Source organism: Gekko japonicus, unplaced genomic scaffold, assembly GCF_001447785.1.
Source record: "Gekko japonicus isolate JY-2015 unplaced genomic scaffold, Gekko_japonicus_V1.1 scaffold32, whole genome shotgun sequence".
NCBI lineage: Eukaryota > Metazoa > Chordata > Lepidosauria > Squamata > Gekkonidae > Gekko > Gekko japonicus.
Window position 1 is genome coordinate 143,535 of NW_015167527.1, and position 17,770 is coordinate 161,304.

Consider the following 17,770-nt stretch of genomic DNA (forward strand, 5'->3'; position numbering starts at 1 on the left):
TCAGGGGTCGTTTCGTAGAAAAAGAGCTAGGGGAATTCATTAGCATAACTCATTAGCATATGCCACACACCCTGACATCACCGGAAGTGTGTCATAAGGCCACACACACCACCCCCAATGGTCCCGGCCGCCGCTGGCGGCCTTGCAGCTCCATTGCCGAGCCCCATGAGGGGCCCGGCCGTGGACCTGCAAGGCCGGCGGGAGGGCAAGGAAGCCCCACGAAGGCCCTCCCTGGCCCCAGGCAGGCAGGGGTGGGGAGAGGCGGGGAGGAAGCAACTTACCCTCCCTCTTCTCCTGCCTCCTCCTGGCTGAATAAGGGCTGGAAGCGGGGCGGCCGGAAGCAGGGGGCGGGGCTTCGTCATGTGCCCCGCCCCCCGTACCTCACCCGGGGGAACTGCGATCCCCCGCGATCCCCCCCGAAATGACCTCTGGCAAGACATACATTCTGCATCTGCAGCCATCATAGCTAGTTAAATAGATTCTATCCCTATCTCTCATCCTATACTATCTAGAATGTAGTTCCCTGAATTAAGGACTCTTATTGGTTTGAAACTGAGAAGTGGCTCTATGTAACTCTGTAACTTTGCTAGCACACAAAGTACTGAGATGCTGCTGCTGCGTGTAAGCCTAGTGCACCCTGCTACCTAATAGAGATTCCCGGCTATACCATACCAGTTAATCTAACACATACAAATCATAGTTCCAAGGAGCAGACATCATTTATTTATAACCAGTCAGAAGAACAGATGTAAACATGAAAGAGAATTCAGTCCCCCAAAGACCTTCAAGTAACAGGAAAACAAGCAAAGCGTCTCAAGTGCTCAGACATTTCCAGAGGGGGGCGGGCGGGAGGAATCTTTCCCATCTCCCCACTCCTCCCCTTTCTTCTTTTTCCACATTCATGGTAGCCAAGTGCGGGGTGTGTGTGTGTGTTTCTACAGCATCTTTTCCTTTGTTGTTAAGTGGCCAAAGAACATTTTGTTCTTTAAAAAATCATAGGCTGCTTCCCCATTTTAAGACACCTCCAAAGTAGCCTCCAGTAAAACTATAGTTCAGCCAACTTTTAAAAAATTGTTAAACATAATCAGTAACATCAACTGAAACAATCACAAAATCAGAATAAAAAAGATAGAAAGCAATTAAAGCTCAGATGTTACTGCAGAGACATAGGGTGTAGTCACACGAGCAGTTTGCCGCAGCAGTATATCAGCTCTAAATAAACCACTTGAGTTTGGGATGCTTTGCGGCGATTACACAGTGCCCCCTAAGCTGGCATCATAGTGCCATGGGCCCATGGCTGGTGGTTCACATCACTAATGCGCTGGAACCATGGACCTGCAGCTGGGTTGGTTGTTGTTTTTTTAAGTCCCACTATGCGCGCACAGAAGCATACAAGCACAAACATGCTCCTGGCCACGTTCTATGGGGGTGCTGAAGTGCACATTGGAGTGGGATTGGGGGAGGGAAGGACATGCTGGAAACAGATTGGAATGATCACACCGCTCATGTGTTTCCAAGGCGTGCCTGGGCAATCAGATGCCCAGAAACCCACCATGGAAGCACCTCGCTGAGGTAGCCACTAAAATTTGCTGGTGGCTATTTAATCCACGTGGGAGTCGTTTTAGCATGAGTTAGGGACAACTGGGGCACAGGAGCAGATGTGCGTGTTTGATCACACCCATTTGTTCCAGAGGGGAGGGATGACTATGTCAGGCCAAACTGCTTGTGTGATCACACCCCTAGATTACTCCATTAAAACCTTTGGGGAAAGTAACAAAATGAAAATCGGCCCCGGTAACACGGCAAAGTTGCCGCGGGAAAGGCATGGATGGTGAGCGGATTATCCGGGTGCGATCACACCCCAACATCTGGGAAGTGGAGCATACCGGTGGCTTACCACCGACAATGCGCCTTAAAAAACTAGTACCTCCAAGGTACTAGTAAACGTTTGCCACGGGCAGCCTCCAGATGCCATGGTGTGATCGTGCCAGCGCGCAGCATTCCCCTCTGGTTCCTCGTTTACCCACTGGCGTTGAGGGAAGGACCCGTGGTGTGCCGCCGGCGCGTCTGATCTCGTAATCACGCATCAAACTGCGCCGGGGCAATTAGCCATGCCTCCCCCCCGCGATATCCGGCCTGTGTGACCAGGGCCATCATTAGGCATCTCACAACTCTTTTTGAAGGGCATTCCTCAAACAGAATGCCAGTACTGAAAAGGCCTTTGCCCAGCCATCATTCATCTGAACTCTAAAGGTTGGGGAAACCCGGAGAAGGACCTGTAATGCTGATCTCAAGCACTAGCTAGGTTTATGTAAGAGGAGATAGTTCTTCAGACACACTGGCCATGAGTCATTTAGGGGTTTAAAGGTCAAAAATAGCTCTCTAAATTGTGCTTGAAACGGACAGGGCAGATCTGAAAAAGCTAGAAAAACAGGATCAAATCAGCACTCTTCTGCTAGTAATCTAGTTGCTGCCCTATTCTGAACCAGCTGAGGTTTCCAGTTGTCAAAAGCAAGATTTAAGTTCAGTAGCACCTTAGAGACCAATAAAATCGGGGGGGGGGGGGAGAGATGAGCTTTTGAGAGTCAACACTCCCCTGGTCAGACACCTGACGAAGGGAGTGTTGACTCTCAAAAACTCATGACCTGAAAATCTTGTTAGTCTCAAAGGTCCTACTGAACTTAAATCTAGCTGTCCTACTGCAGACTAACATGCTCCAAAACAATTTTTAAAAGCAACCTAGATCTTACAAGAGTGCAAATTATCTTTGTCCAGGACAGGCTGGCAGGACAGGCTGATCTGCTAAACCTAAAGGTGCCTTGCATGAGGTTGATCCCCCAAGCCTCCAAAGTAAGGGCCAGAATTTAATAGTACCCTACAATGTAAAAGCACTGTTTGAAGGGAGAGTGTAATCCCATCAGGGGTGGGCTGAATACCTTTTGTCAATACCACTGAACTACCTGTCAACAGAACCACAGACCACCTTGTCTAGAATGAATTTCAGTTTATTAGCTTGCATATAGCTCATTACCACTCCCAAGCACCTGCAGCACACTTCCACAGCTCCTCCTGATTTAATGTAAAGGAGAAATAGATCTGGGTGTCTGCATAACCCTCATGGCACTTGGTTGTAAAATTCAAAATTACTGGTCCATAGTTCCTGCCAGTGTTCCCTCTAAGCTGAGTTAGTGTGAGCTAGCTCACAGTTTTTTAGCTTCCAGCTCACACATTTTTGTCTTAGCTCAGTAAGGATGGCTCCAGAGCAAACTAGTTGATGCAGTAGCCAAATTGCTCACTCACAACTTTAATGCCAGTAGCTCACAAAGACTCCACAGCTTAAAGGGAACATTGGCAACTGTCAAATGGCATGAGTCCTGTGGAACACCCAACTGTAACCCTCCAGCAACATATTCTGGAACCATCTAGGAGCAAAGCCACCTGAGCATGATGCTTCTTACTCCCACTCCAGTGAGCCAAAAGAATACTATGGTCAGTGGTACCAAAAACTGCTAGAATGGTCAGGTAAACACAATAGAACAATGTTCCTCCAGTCTCTCTCCTGGCATGTGTCAGGGTCTCCTCCTTTTTTTTGGAAAAAGAGGTGCCAGAACTCTCAAGAGGAAATTGAAGTTTTCAATCTGTATACTGAAAACTCATGAACTTTTAAACATCTTAAAAGAATTTTGTTGAAGAGGTTCCGGAACTCTGTTCCAGTGTGTTCCCCCAGAAAAAAAAGCTCTAACGCAACCAATCACTTCTGCCCAGTTAAATGTTATCAACCAAGAAGGGGGAAGCTGACAAGCAAGAGTAGACTGGGAAGTGAGCATGGCTTCAGACCAAGTCGAGTAGCCCCACAGCACTACAAGCCAGCGTTTCAGGGGTCCCTCGGCTCAGTGGCGCGAACAATGGGAATTAGTTCACCGATTTGCTTCCTCCTGAAAACTGGTAGCAGAGCAAGACACCAGTTTCTGTTGCTGATGAAGCATGTAAGCCAAGTGCCCCTGAAGCTCTGGCAGGGTTGCTAGAGCTCAGTTGTGCTTGCTCCTGGCCCCCAACAGTGGGCCACCAGGAAATTACCCTGTAAATTTAATGGCCAGTCTGCCCCTGCCAACAAGTGATAAGCCATACCTCTCCAAGCAGTTTGTCCATGAGGTTCATCCAAGCAGACGTGACCACCAGACACCATCTTGCACTGGCACTGCATCTGAAGTGGCATCTCAATCGGATAGGATTCAAGCAATTTTATTAGTGAATATTTTGAAAACAAATTACAGCAGTCTTGATTCCATATGATCATCCAGAGTGGATCACTCAAAACAGTTCCAGTGTACTACAATTGCACTGACACAATAGTTACAGAAAACTGCTCCTTCTTTTTTCCATAATCCTTTATTTTTATTGATTTATTTATTTTTAAATGGTATATCACACTTTCTTCCTTGCAGGACTCGAAGTGGCTCACAGTTCCATAAATTCAGCAGATACAAAAAAAGTAAACATTAATGTCTAAGGACACAAACCCAAAGAATCAAGCCAAATAGTGCTCTTACCTGTCAAATGCTGTTTAAAAGCAATAGAACAAGCTCTAAAATGAATTCTGGCCAGTTTTTAATAAATTCCAATTTGAGTTTTCCTACACTTTTGTTCTGGATATGTTCTTTTGTGCTTGGTATAGTGATTAGGAGCACTGACTCTAATCTGGGAGAACTGGGTTTGATTCCCCACTACTCCTCCACATGCAGTCAGCTGGGTGACCTTGGGTCAGTCACAAGTTCTCAGAGCTGTTTTCTCAAGAGCATATCTCAAAAAAGCTCTCTCAGACCCACCTATCTCAAAGGGTATCTGTTGTGGGGAGGGGAAGGGAAAGGAGATTGTAAGCTACTCTAAGACTCCTTTAGGTAGTAAAGGGTGGGGTATAAATCCAATCTCTTCTTCTTCCCTCTAGCTCCTCAGTGTACTAGTGAACTAACTGGGCTCTGGGAGAGGGCACTTAGGAGCAATATCTATGGCCCATTAATCTCTGTTTTACACCAACCAGGGACTAGTCCTAGAGACATCAGTTTGGCTGAGGATCCTGGAAGTTTTTTGCCATCTTCTGGGCATGAAACAGGCATCACTGGGGGGGAGGATTTGTGAATTTCTTGCATTGTGTAGGGGGTTGGACTAGATGACCCTGGAGGTGCCTTACATATCTGATTCTATGATTCTATTCTGATGTTAAGTCTCCAGTCCTTTTCATTACAGAGATATAAGGAGAAAGATATATTTCCAAAATGAAAATAGCTAAAGACTGAGGGGGCGGTCACACACGCGAGATAAAGCGGGGGAGGGGGAAAGCGAGGCTATTTCCTCTGGAGGAATTTGACCCGCAGTTGCACAATCACACAGTCCTTGGAAGCCGCAGACACAGCCCACCACTGCGTGATCAGACACAACCACAGGTGATTGGTTGGGGTTTTTTTGCTGTTTCCGATGTGCTTAAAGAAGGAATTGATGAACCGCATCTCTGCGCTGAGGGCTCTCTATGGAGTTTGCAATGATGTGCATACTGACAGGAAGGGGGGGGTACAATGGCACAGAGTCGGAATGGCCTGATCAGACTATCCCAACACCATGAGAGAGCGCTGGAACGATCAGACATGGGAAACTCTGTCCGTGGCCCATCGCAACCCTTTTACTAATGGATTTCCCCCAGTGCCTTTTTACTCTGCTCCTGAGGCAGAGCAAAATGGGTTGCCAGCAGGTGCGGGGTGCTTCCCAGATGTTCTTGTCTGATCACGCCCTTTAAATCCGACTGGCATTCGGGTGTGTCTAATTGTTTGTGTGATCGCACCCTGAGTTGTTGTTGTTTTAAGTTGAGTACCTGACAGATTGCTACAAGGTTATAATACTATAGCAATTTGCCTATTACTGCTTTTTCAAAAAGGTTTTCTGGTGGTACATGATGGTGGTGGAACAGCTGCTATGAGGGACTGTCACAGGCTGGGGTGTCAGTCAAAGGGAGTCCAGAACAAGCCAAGGTCAGGAGACAAGAAAACAGAGCCAAGTCCAAATCACTAACCAGAAACATACTTCAAAGCCAAGCTGGAGCCAGGAACACAGAGCCAAGTCCAAAGCCAGGGAGTCCAAAGGTCTAGGTACAAGAGCCAAGCCAGAGTGGTTACTAGCAGCACAAAGTTGACTTGTTGCTTCCACGAAGGGTACTGCCCAGTGTGGAGTTAAATGCTGCTACCAATTAGCCAGCTGCATGATCAGTTAGGCTCCTGTTAGAACTCTGGGCTGGCTGAGGTCTCCTTTGTAGCCTGGCCTCTCTTCGTCTGCTTGCTAAGTTTTGTCGTAGTCACTCCCTTAAGCAAGTCACATGTGGGGGTGAGTCAGGAGGACTTTCAGCTTGCAGTTCTTCCTTCCTATCTGGGCCAGGTGTGAAGACTGCCAGGCACTTGCCAGCTATCCTCCTCTGCTGCTTCAGAGGGGCCAGCTGTGGTTTCTGCAGGCTCTGTCAGCTCATCCTCATCCATGCCCATGAGAGGGGACTAGGACAGGAATAATAATGCAGATGTGTCTGGGACCAAGAAAGATCTCATTTGCACTGCAGCCAACCCAGATTTGTTGTGAGATTTCCTAAAGTATCATAGTAAAGCAAGTTAATGAAACAGCATAGGAGAATGCATCAGAACACCATGATGTTGTATGGAAGCAAGGAAAAAACCCTCCATTTCCACCAGCAGCAATGCTAGACCAAATACCCAGTGTGGAAGTGACCTATGCTGCAATGGGAAGGAAGGGAAAATGATTATCTATCTCTTTCTGTTCATACTGAGGAAAGAAACTAAGTCTAGACATGATACTTTCCTTGAGTACGTGTTCATGTGGCGGTCCAGGCCTGCCTTCATGTGGTCCCTTCCCTTTGTCCCTATGTCCTCCCTGTACTCAGGTTTACCATAATTTGATCATTCCCCCTCCCTGGTGTTCTGTACATTCATGTCTGCAAAGAACAAGATGGCATGACTAGCATTAACAATGAGTTTCATTTATACAAATCAGTCTATGGCTTTAGACCACAGTGCTTTCACTTAACAATGGAAACCACTTGGAAGTACTGAGTGTTGCTATTTGTATATTTCATCAGTTCTACAGTAGTGGTGAAGGGTGGTTTATGACTTATAAATAAGGGCATAAATAAATATACATATGTCTGAAATAGTGTAAATATGAATATACAAACTGGCAACAATGCAGTATGCCCCACCTTGTGGTGAAATACTGAAACATGTTTCTAAGTTACTGATTTAGGGGAAGGTAACCAGCATGATCCAACTAGGATAACCAACAGAACAAAAAGGGAAAAATGCCAGGTGATGGTTGACTTATTTATTATTATACAAAGTCCCTACATCTTTCGCCATGCAGGCTTCGTCAGGGGGAATCAGAGCATTTGTGAAAGGCATAGGGACTCTGTACAATAATAAATTAATCAACTATCACCTGCCATGTTTTCCTTTCTGTTCTGTTGGCACACTGCTGGGTGGAGCCCATTTTTCCTTTAACCAACTAGGATAGCATCAGGAACACAGGAAGCATCTCTATCAGACCATTGGTTTATTCTGACCAGGAGCAATTCTCCAGTCTTAGGCAGAGGTCTTATACATCACCTATTATTTGACTCTTTTAAGTGGAGATGCCAGGGATTGAACCTGTAACCTTCTGCATGCAAAGCAAATGCTCTATCACTGAGCCACGGCCCCATCCCATGGTGATAAATCCATACACTGTATGTCTCTGAAGTTATATGTTGGGGCAGTCATGAGGAAAATCACAGATGTGACTGAAAATATATGTTGGTCAATGTTCCCTCTAAGCTGTGGAGTCTAGTGAGCAAAAATTCCGCTTTGTGAGCTACTGGTGTTAAAATTGTGAGCGAGCAATTTTGCTACTGCATCAATTAGGTTGCTCCGGAGCCCTCCTTCCTGAGCGAAGATAAAAATGTATGAGCCGGAGGCTAAAAAACTGTGAGCTAGCTCACATACACTGTATGTCTCTGAAGATATATGTTGGGGCAGTCATGAGGAAAATCACAGATGTAACCGACATATATTTTCAGTCACATGCACAGTCATCAGGGCAAATATGTGGCAGACACAGGGAACATGTAGTGGTTATTTTGGTTCTAAGGCTGCAGTCCTAACTACATTTACTAGGAATAAGTCCCTCTAAATTTCATGGGACTTCTTTCTGCATAGTGTTGAACAGCTGGAGCTTTTCATGACATGGAGGTATTTATTTATTATTTATTTATATTTATACCCCGCCCATCCTGCGAACAGGCTCAGGGCGGCTAACAAGACCGATAGAATGTACCTGACATAGCCATAAAACTCAAAACTACATAAAATACATACTAACTCATATCATATAATGATATGACAGTTAACAATAAAGTGCTTCCAATGCTGACAAATTAGATGGTGCGCTCTTCAGATCTAAGTCCACTTGTCCTTCCAATCATCATCCCTCAAACAAATACAGACCTGGCGATGCATCTGGGCCAGTCCTAAGTTCCAGAAGTCCAATGGAATCATTGATGGCAACAGTAGTGGTGGCGGCTCCTATTTAAAATAGGTAAATAGCAACACCTGGAAAATAATATCCTATTAAGCCTCTATTAAAGGGACAGGGAAGTTTTCAGTAGACCAGTTCTTAGGATTCCTCTGAACTTAGGAAACAACTGTTATGACTATCAGAACGTAATCCTAAACACACTTACTAGGAAGTAAGTACCACTGAACTCAGTTGGATTTATTTCTGCGTACACCTACTTAGGATTGCACTATTACAAGACCACTGGACTAGGACCTCAGAGACCCTAGTTCAAATCCCCACTCTTCCACGAAAACTCATTGGGTAACCTCAGACCATTTACACGCTCTCAGCCTAGCCTACCTCACAGGGTTGTTGTGAAAGTAAAATGGAGGAGAGGAAACATTGTAAGTTACTTTAGATCCCCATTAGGGAGGAGAGTATGATGTAAATGTATAAATAAATAAGAGCTTTGCATCACCTTAAAGATTAAAAATGTATTATGACATAAACTTTGGTGAACTAAAATCTACTTTTCCAAGTGTATGAAGTGTGTTCTCTGTTGGCAGATACACACGCTGCAATATAAAGAAAAAATGTAAACAGTGGGGCCAAAAGGCAATAAAATGCCTTGACCGACCACATTGGCCCTGCCCCCACTTCCACACAATCACTGAATGTCCTGCACACGTGAAGAACACACGGAGGAAGTGTCCATGCTCCCTGTGATCAGCAACCGCACAGCAGCATTGCTGATTACAAGGAGGGAGTGTATGAGCAGACACTTCATCCACATGTTTGTACAGTGAGGATAACTTGGAGATTACATGGAAGGGGGAATGGGGACAGCACGCTTGCGCCTACTCTCCCTCCCTGCATGGTCAGTCAGTGCATGGATGGATCATCTGTACAGGGCTACAGTTTGTCATAGTCCTGTGCAAAGCTCAGATGTATCCAAATTAAGTACAGTGAGTATTTGCAACAGAAATAACAGGTGATAATAGTAGAGTCTTGCTAGACTTGCTAAATTAATGTAACACCTGTCATTTCCATGCACTGCATCTAATTTCCTTCCTTCCCAAACTGAAAAGTCAGCTTGGAGGGGAACTGGAGCTTCTAGCATTTGCTACTCTCATGTAGATCTGCACTTTACCGCCTCCCCCCCCCATGTATTCCACGGAAGAGAGGTGAAGGGAAGGAGGCTGAGAAGGGGCCGGAGTCCTTGGCAGAGAGATCGTGGAGCTGTCAAAAAGGACCTGGAGCTTCAGATACATGCTTACGTGCATGAGTGAGAGACAAAAAAGAATGCCACAACAATCTGAACAATCAACCATGGGGCAAGCACACAGTTAAGCCAGTTCAGGGTGGGATGCCTGATCAAAACCTCTTGCAATTATTTAAACTGCCACAAACAGAGGCGCAGCTAGATCATGCCAATCCTCCAGTGTGACCGCAGCCATTGTCTAAACTCATTTCAATCTGAATTCAAGCTTAGTTCTGGGATGGAAATGTCCTTGGTTGCCCTGACTGGGAGAGTGAAAGGGGAATGTGTCCCTGTTGATTCTTTTCTCAGCAGCTTTTTTTGTTTTCATAATATATTTATTGGTTTTTCAAACACAAAGAAAAGACATAGACAAAAAGAGACAAATTCATCTTAACCTCTCTAAGGTATACTAACAAAACATAACATAATATCACAGATTCAAATTAATTTTGTTTTCCCATCCTTATACTGTAAATCATCACGTATTACCCACATATATATTCAATTACACGAACTTCCAAATTAAGATATTCTAACAAGACATAACATAATATCATAGGTTCAGATTAACTTTTTGTTTTAATCCTTCCTGAGCTAAGACAAAAATGTGTGACCCGGAGGCTAAAAAACATTGAGCTGGCTCACACTAACTCAGCTTAGAGGGAACACTGGTGACCATATAATCCCTGTGCTGAAATATCTGCACTAGCTAACCATCCTCCTCCGGTGCTGGTGCGCCTCCTTGTTTACCCCGCAGCAGCCTCCCTCCACCCAGCATAGCATGCTCTGCCTCACCTCTCCCCAGACCGCACTGCTTTCTTTCTCCAAGTCAGGCTTTTCCTCTGCCCTCGCTGAAAAGCAACCTGCAGGCCTAGCAAAGGAGAGGTGAGGCTGAGTGCTCCAAAGAAGGGTGGTCTGGGGAGAGGAAAGGCAGAGTGCCCTGCGTTGAGATGGGGGGGGGAAGCTGTTGTGGGGTAAACGGGGCGCAACCAACCCAGGAGGGGAAGGGCAATATCCCAGCCAAAGAAATGCACTCCAGGCTATGCTTCTCTGCATGTTTTTCTACTTGAGTAAAGCCTCTCTTTTTTTTGCATTGTTTAAGATATTTTAATTTTATTATTTTTTAATATTGGAAGTGACATCATGCCCCCCCCCAAGTGGCCCCCCACCAAAAATGTTCTGGCTACGGGCCTGCTTTCTGGTGGCCACAAGGACATTGTCATGTCTTGTTCAGCCCTTAGAAGGGTGTAACTCAGTTTAGGATGGCTCTGTAAAATATTTAGGAGAATAAAAGGAATGTAAGCTTGGAACTTGGGAAGCCTCTGTGGGAAGGGAGTTCCAAACTATGGGCTCTGCTACTGAAAAGGCCTTGTGTAAGCCCACTTGGTGTCTAGTACACGGGGGCACAGAGAGCAGGGCTGCTGCCAGTGGTGATCTCAGGGGGCAACAGGCACATACAGGGAAAGGTCATCCTTCAGGTACAATGTCCACCACTTATAAAATCCTTCACCTGGAAGCATCCTTATTGCACTGGGGAAAGTGGGGAGGGGTCACTCACTGGAGAAGCAATCCCAGTGACTGACACCCGATCAATGCAATCCCATGCAATGGCCAGTGCAATCCCATTGATTTCAACAGGTTTAGACTGGAGTACCTCTGCATAGGATTGCACTGTGAGAAAATGTGGCAATGTTGTCAGACACATCCACAAGATAGAGAAAAGCCTAGGAAATCAATTTTCTTTTTTCATAGATTAATTTTTCAGTTCTCTAGAATGCAGTTTCTATTTCACAAAAAGCAAACAAACATGTTATTTTACAGAAAAAGCAGGGCTGTTCATGTTTACACCAGCATAGTAAACTTTCAGTTTATAATCATACTGCAGAGGTTTATACTTCAGACATTTTTTAATAGAGGCTTTTCCTGTCCGTATTCTCTGCCTTGTTATTAACACACCAATTTAAAATGTATGTGGTAGGTATCAATTTTTCTTTGGGTTATAGTAGGGATACTCACTCAGTGGCTCATGAGCCATATACACTTTTGCATGCCATCTGTGGCTCTTCTGGAATCTGTTCCCAAGTGTGACACATGCCCCATGTTTCAGGAAAGTGGGCCAAGTCATTTCATTATAGGGCCTGAGGCAGGTGGGAGTTCCCACCTTGAAACAGCTGCCGTCGGCGGGACTGGAGGACAGGTAAATGGTGCGCTGTAGGGCTCATGGCAGGGATGGAAGTAAAAGACCTGTCCTCTCCAACAATCCCCCACCCATTCCCCACTGCACCTGCACTCTCACCCTAGCACCTAAGTAGCTACCAGAAAGAAAGAAATCTGCCCACAGGGGAGGGGGCTGATTTTACTTCCCTTTCTGTGCAGGCCACTTGCTCTCTTCCAGGTGCCTTGGCTGTCTCACTCTCTTGCCTGAGCGGCTGTTCCTCATGCCTAGAAGAGAGTGAGAAGGCCCTTCCCCACACTCCAGACATACAAGGGTTCAACGGTGGTAGGAACAGACAACCCAGTATGCTCAGAAGTAACCTGGAAATTTAAAAGGTTATAGTTATACAGTTAAAATAGTTATATCTTAAAGTATTGTATGCGTGTGTTTGGTGAGGTGGCACACAGGGTCATGAGGCTCTTCTGGTTGATGGTAAATGCAAATGTAGCTGTCAGCAAACTGCAGAATGAGTACCACTGGGTTATGGACTATATGTTCTGGCGGTGTTAGTCCCCCCCCACACACACTGTGCCACGTGCAGCAATTTAACCGGCAGGCATGAGGAAATCTCCAATTAACATCAGTACAAACCTCAGTGCATGCTAATTTTGAGGACATTGCTTTTAAACTACAGCCCACTGACTTGTGCATTTATATGGATTAACTCTTCAGCATCTGGCACAGGGGCTTATACCAAACATTAGAGGTCAGAAGATTTTCCTCCAGCAATCTCCAGTGCTGGCAGTATTCCCAGATATCTGTGGAATGAAAATGAAACATCTGTCAGGTGCACACATGCACACCAACTAAGAGAAGCAATGCTGACCTCGTTAAAGACAGGGGCCACAATTCCCTTGAAAGCTACCATGCATAAGTCCCACTGAAATCCATAGAGGCTGCACAAAACCACACAAGTACAAATGAATGGTGTGTCCTGAATCTGAGTTAAAAACTTCTAATATTTCCATTAAAATCTCATGTTTTGTGATTAGTGGGGAGGGGAGTTAATCACTATGGCAAGGCCATTTTTGGTGGTTTTCTGGTGACAAAAGTGTACTCCAGTCCTGTCTCATTCTTTAAAATAATATGGAAATCTGGTATGAGAAAGATTTTTTATTTATTTATTTTACCCATATTTATTTATGTTATCCATTCATGGATGTGAGTCCCCCAAGTTTTTAATGCACCTAGCACAACTTATGCATGTGTACATGTTGGCAATAAAGAGTCAACTTAAGTATTACATTGAATCAGTCCTTTCCAATGACCTTTGTTTGGCTGCCCCATCACATCAAAAATAGCCTTAAGGAAGCCTGAGGGGCAGAGGATCTGAGCTATTGTAAGGTACCACTGAAGGTTCCATTAGTTGAGAATGAGGCAGTGAGATACACATTTCATCTTAAGTGTGATGCCATTATAATGGCTGCCAATCTGCTTCCATGTTCAGTTCAAAATGTATTAACCTCCAAAATCCTTCACTGCTTGGAACCGTCATATCTGAGCGACCATCACCACTCATATGTGCCTGTATGATACCTTCGATCATCACACCAGAGGTTATTAATTGTTCCATCACCTAGGGCAGTGAGGATGGCTTCAGCTCAAGTTTGGGCATGTTCTACTCCATCACATTTTCTATAGATAGCTCCTATTATTTGGCATTGGCTGGCACTCAAATGGCTGTATTCAGCTGGACAACAAGAAGCACCAAGCAGTATTCTCTGCACGTTTTTATTAATTTAAAAAATGAGGCTGGCCTCATTTTCTTTCCCACGCTAATTCCTGAAACTGTCACTGTCCCAAGCAAGTGCTGCTTGAAATAATAAATTCTCTCATTTCCAGTAAGAAATTCGTTTGTGCCTCTGACTTATGTTGCTGATATCCATGGACACAATCCAGCCCAAGTCAAATCATTTGAAAACTCATATTGTTTTAAAACAGGGATATTTAAACATGTACTTAACTCTTCCACTGATTTTTAAAGCATTGAACTGGATTGTGTCACATGATCCCCCCCCTCCAAAAAAAAGCCATTACAGGTGTCCTTTTCCACAGTTCCAGAATTATGTGGCAATGTGAAAATTTGTGGAAGTCTTTTGAGAGGCTGTTCTGCATATTTACTATGTTTTTTATACCTGTGCAGAGCATCATGAAATTCTCCCTGTATAAAACTTATGTTGGACCCTTGCTTCAGACAGCCTGTTCTGCTTCCATGTTCTAAAGTCTTTTGAGAGGCTGTTCTGCATATTACTATGTTTTTTATAGCTGTGCAGAGCATCATGAAAGTCTCCCTGTATAAAACCTATGTTGGACCCTTGCCTCAGACAGCCTGTTCTGCTTCCATGTTCTTCTGCTCTCTCATAGCTCCTACTCTGTGGACTAGCCTCCCAGGGGCAGTCACAAAAAGCACCTTTCCTACTACTTTTTGAAAAACCTTTAGAGGAATTTGATAAACACATGAACACATGAAACTGCCTTATACTGAAAGCAGACTCTTGGTCCATCAAAGTCAGTATGGTCTACTCAGGCTGGCAGTGGCTCTCCAGGGTCTCAGGCAGAGGTCTTTCCCATCACCTGCTGCCTGATCCTTTAACTGAAGAAGATGGAGATTGAACCTGGTACCTTCTGTGTTCCAAACAGATACCCTTCCACTTTTATTTCAACAGTATCTTTGCTGGTTATCTTTGGGGTCTCTGTCAGCATCTGTGCGTATTTGGTGGGTTTTAGACTGTTGTTTCTTTTTATTCTCTTTTTATAAATAGTTTTAAATTGTTTTTGTGATCTTATCCCACATTTAGCATTTTGGAACGACAGGATTAAATACCTTTTAAATACACATTCAATAAATATATTCTCTTGAGAGAGGGTCATATGATTACATGAAATATGATGAATATCATACTCTATGACATATGACTATGAATATTTCATGCAAATGTAAAAAGTCTTTAGGCCCAGTTGCCACAAGAAGGCAATAAAGACGATTAAAGTTGTATACTGCACTATTCTTTGGGACAGCATGAGAGAAAATCCATTCCTTGGTGGTGGGGGTTGTTTTTAAAAACAATATATAGTGTTGTGAGACAGAATTTACTTGCTAATTCTGATTGGTAATATACTGATTGTATTATGATGGGAATTCCCTGTTTAAAATCACACCCCATCCAAGAACCACATAGAAGGCCTCGGGCAACACACAATGCAATCTATGCTGAGTTGTCTAAGACCATTGTTTTCAGTGGGGTCTGAAACACAGAGGTAACAACACTGATCAACCTTGCTAGGCTATTGCAAGCATTACTCAGGTACTATATATACTTTGACTGTACATACTTTACATGCCCCTTAAGTACTAAGAAGTATTATTAAGCACGCATCGAGCTGATTTTAATAGCACTGAAATTTCTACACTGTGCATAGGATAAGGGTGGAAGGGATACACCGGCGTCATCTTCGTGGGGGCTGAGGAGCTTGCACCCCTCCCGAACGTATTGAGCTTCCCCCGGCCTCACTACCCCCCCGTCCCCCCACCACCCCATTTTGAAAGTGGAGGGTTCCCCCCCCCTTCCGCTTTCTGTGACTGTTCAGCTGGATTGGGTGGGAGGGAACAAGTCAGGACGGTGGGGGCTTGCTTCCTTCTGGAAGCTAAACTCCACCCTCAACTCCCAGCAGCACTCAGTTCAGGCTGAAGAGGAGCTGGAGCGGGCTGCATGTGGAGACTGGCTTCCCTGCGCGCGCGCATGCACAGAAAAAGCAAGGTGGAAAGTGTGCTTGTAGCTTGCCCAGGAAAGCTTACACTGAATGTATGTGGGTCTTTAAAAGTGCTGCTGGCATCGAGGCCCTTCTCCTCCAACTCTCCATCTCCCGGGGCCAGCTCTGAGCCTCTTTTTCTGTTTTGTAAGACTGTGTTGGATGTTAAGGAGACACAAATATGAATCTGTGATGCTGCCTTGTGATCTGCAATACAGGAGAAGGTGGCATGAATCCTTTTTCTGAAGTGGCTGAACAGCACTGGAGAGATTCTGGGAGTGAGGCCTCGTGTAGTTACTCCAGAGTAGCCCCATTGGGTTGCATAGGGGCTTCATGCCTTGCTGAAGCTCCCTCCTGGAGAGGACGAGAAACATTTTTCCTTCCTCTCCAGCACTGCAAGGGTTAAACTCCCAGAGTTTGTTTGCTAGGAAGACTAAGCAAGGAGTTGGGGGGAGGGGTCGGAAAAGAGGAAAAGCTCTTGAATGGCAGAAGAGGACTGGAAGGGCTTCAGATAATCAACAGCTGGGGAAAGCCCCACAGCCAGATCCCAGGAAGGTTTACTTTGGAGTAAGTCATTGGGGAATAAGCTTTGAGATCTTGGAAGGGAGGAAGGCTGAGATCATTCTCAGCCAAGGTTGTTGTAGGTTTGCCAACTCCTGGGTGCCAAATTCCTGGACATTAGGAAAGGCACACCTGGATGTTGACACCCTGTTAGCAATGCTCCCTCTAAGCTGTGGAGTCTTGTGAGCAAAAAAAATCTACTCTGTGACCTACTGGCATTAAAGTTGTGAGTGAGCAATTTGGCTACTGCATACATTAGTTTGCTTTGGAGCCCTCCTTCCTGACCTAGGACAAAAATGTGTGAGCCAGAGGCTAAAAAACTGTGAGCTAGTTACAGCTTATCTACAGACATGAGAGATCAGTTCCACTGGAGAAAATTGATATTTTGAAGGGAACCCTATGGCATTGTACACCCATCCTCCCCAGTCTCTTTCCCCAAATCTCCAGGAGTTTCCCAGCCTGGATCTGGCATCTCCTGCCAGTGGCCAAGAGGGACCTGGCAACCCTAGTATGAGTTTTTTTAACATGCATTTTGTTCAAACTTTTGTTGCTCTTAAAGGTGCCACTGGACTCAAACCAGGATTTACTATTTGCTGAAAAGAGTTTGTTGCAGATAGTGTTCTTTTAGCAAACCATGATTTACCACTATGTCTGAATGCAGCTTTACATTCAGGCCAAGAACCCAACTATATGATGCACTTTCCCTGGTTCTGTTTGCTGGTCAAATAAACCACCGTACTCTGGGAGTTTCTTGAATTGCATGGGTGATGCACTATTTTACTGACATGAATTTGAACCCAATCCCTGCATACCTGAGTAAAGATTAACTCCAAAACACATCTGACCTGCAGATAGATCTAAGAATTAAAAGTCCAATTTGCCACAATGGTCTGTGATGTCACTGGATCCTCTCTATGATGTCATTGGGTCCCAGTTCTTTAAATGACTTAGCAATGCCTCTGGCCCAGCCCCAGCCCCCAGGAAACTGAAAAGTCTATGCCCTTAAGAACTGGGGTGGGAACCGATTGCAAAAAGGAGAGCGATCTGCTCACAGTTACAGTCTAAAACTGTCAGGGAGAACACCAGCCCTCCGATGGTTTGCTTAATACCCACGCCCCGCCTGCCTTTCCCTGCTCTGCGCTCCTTCTCCTCCCTGCACCCTTCTGTTCTGGGCAGCGGTGGACCCAGGGCTGCTGCTGCCCCCCCCCCCGGAAAACCAGCGGCGCATCAAATCCTGGCGGGAGGAGCTCCGAAAGGAGGCGAACCGCGAGGCGGAGGTCGCTGCTGGGAGCAGAGATGGGAAGCGGCAGCCGAGTAGCTCAAAAATGCCGGAGTTCGGCCCGCCAGAACCGCCACCTATTGACGACCTTCGGGCTGTAGGTAAAGTGCCTGCGCAGGATTTG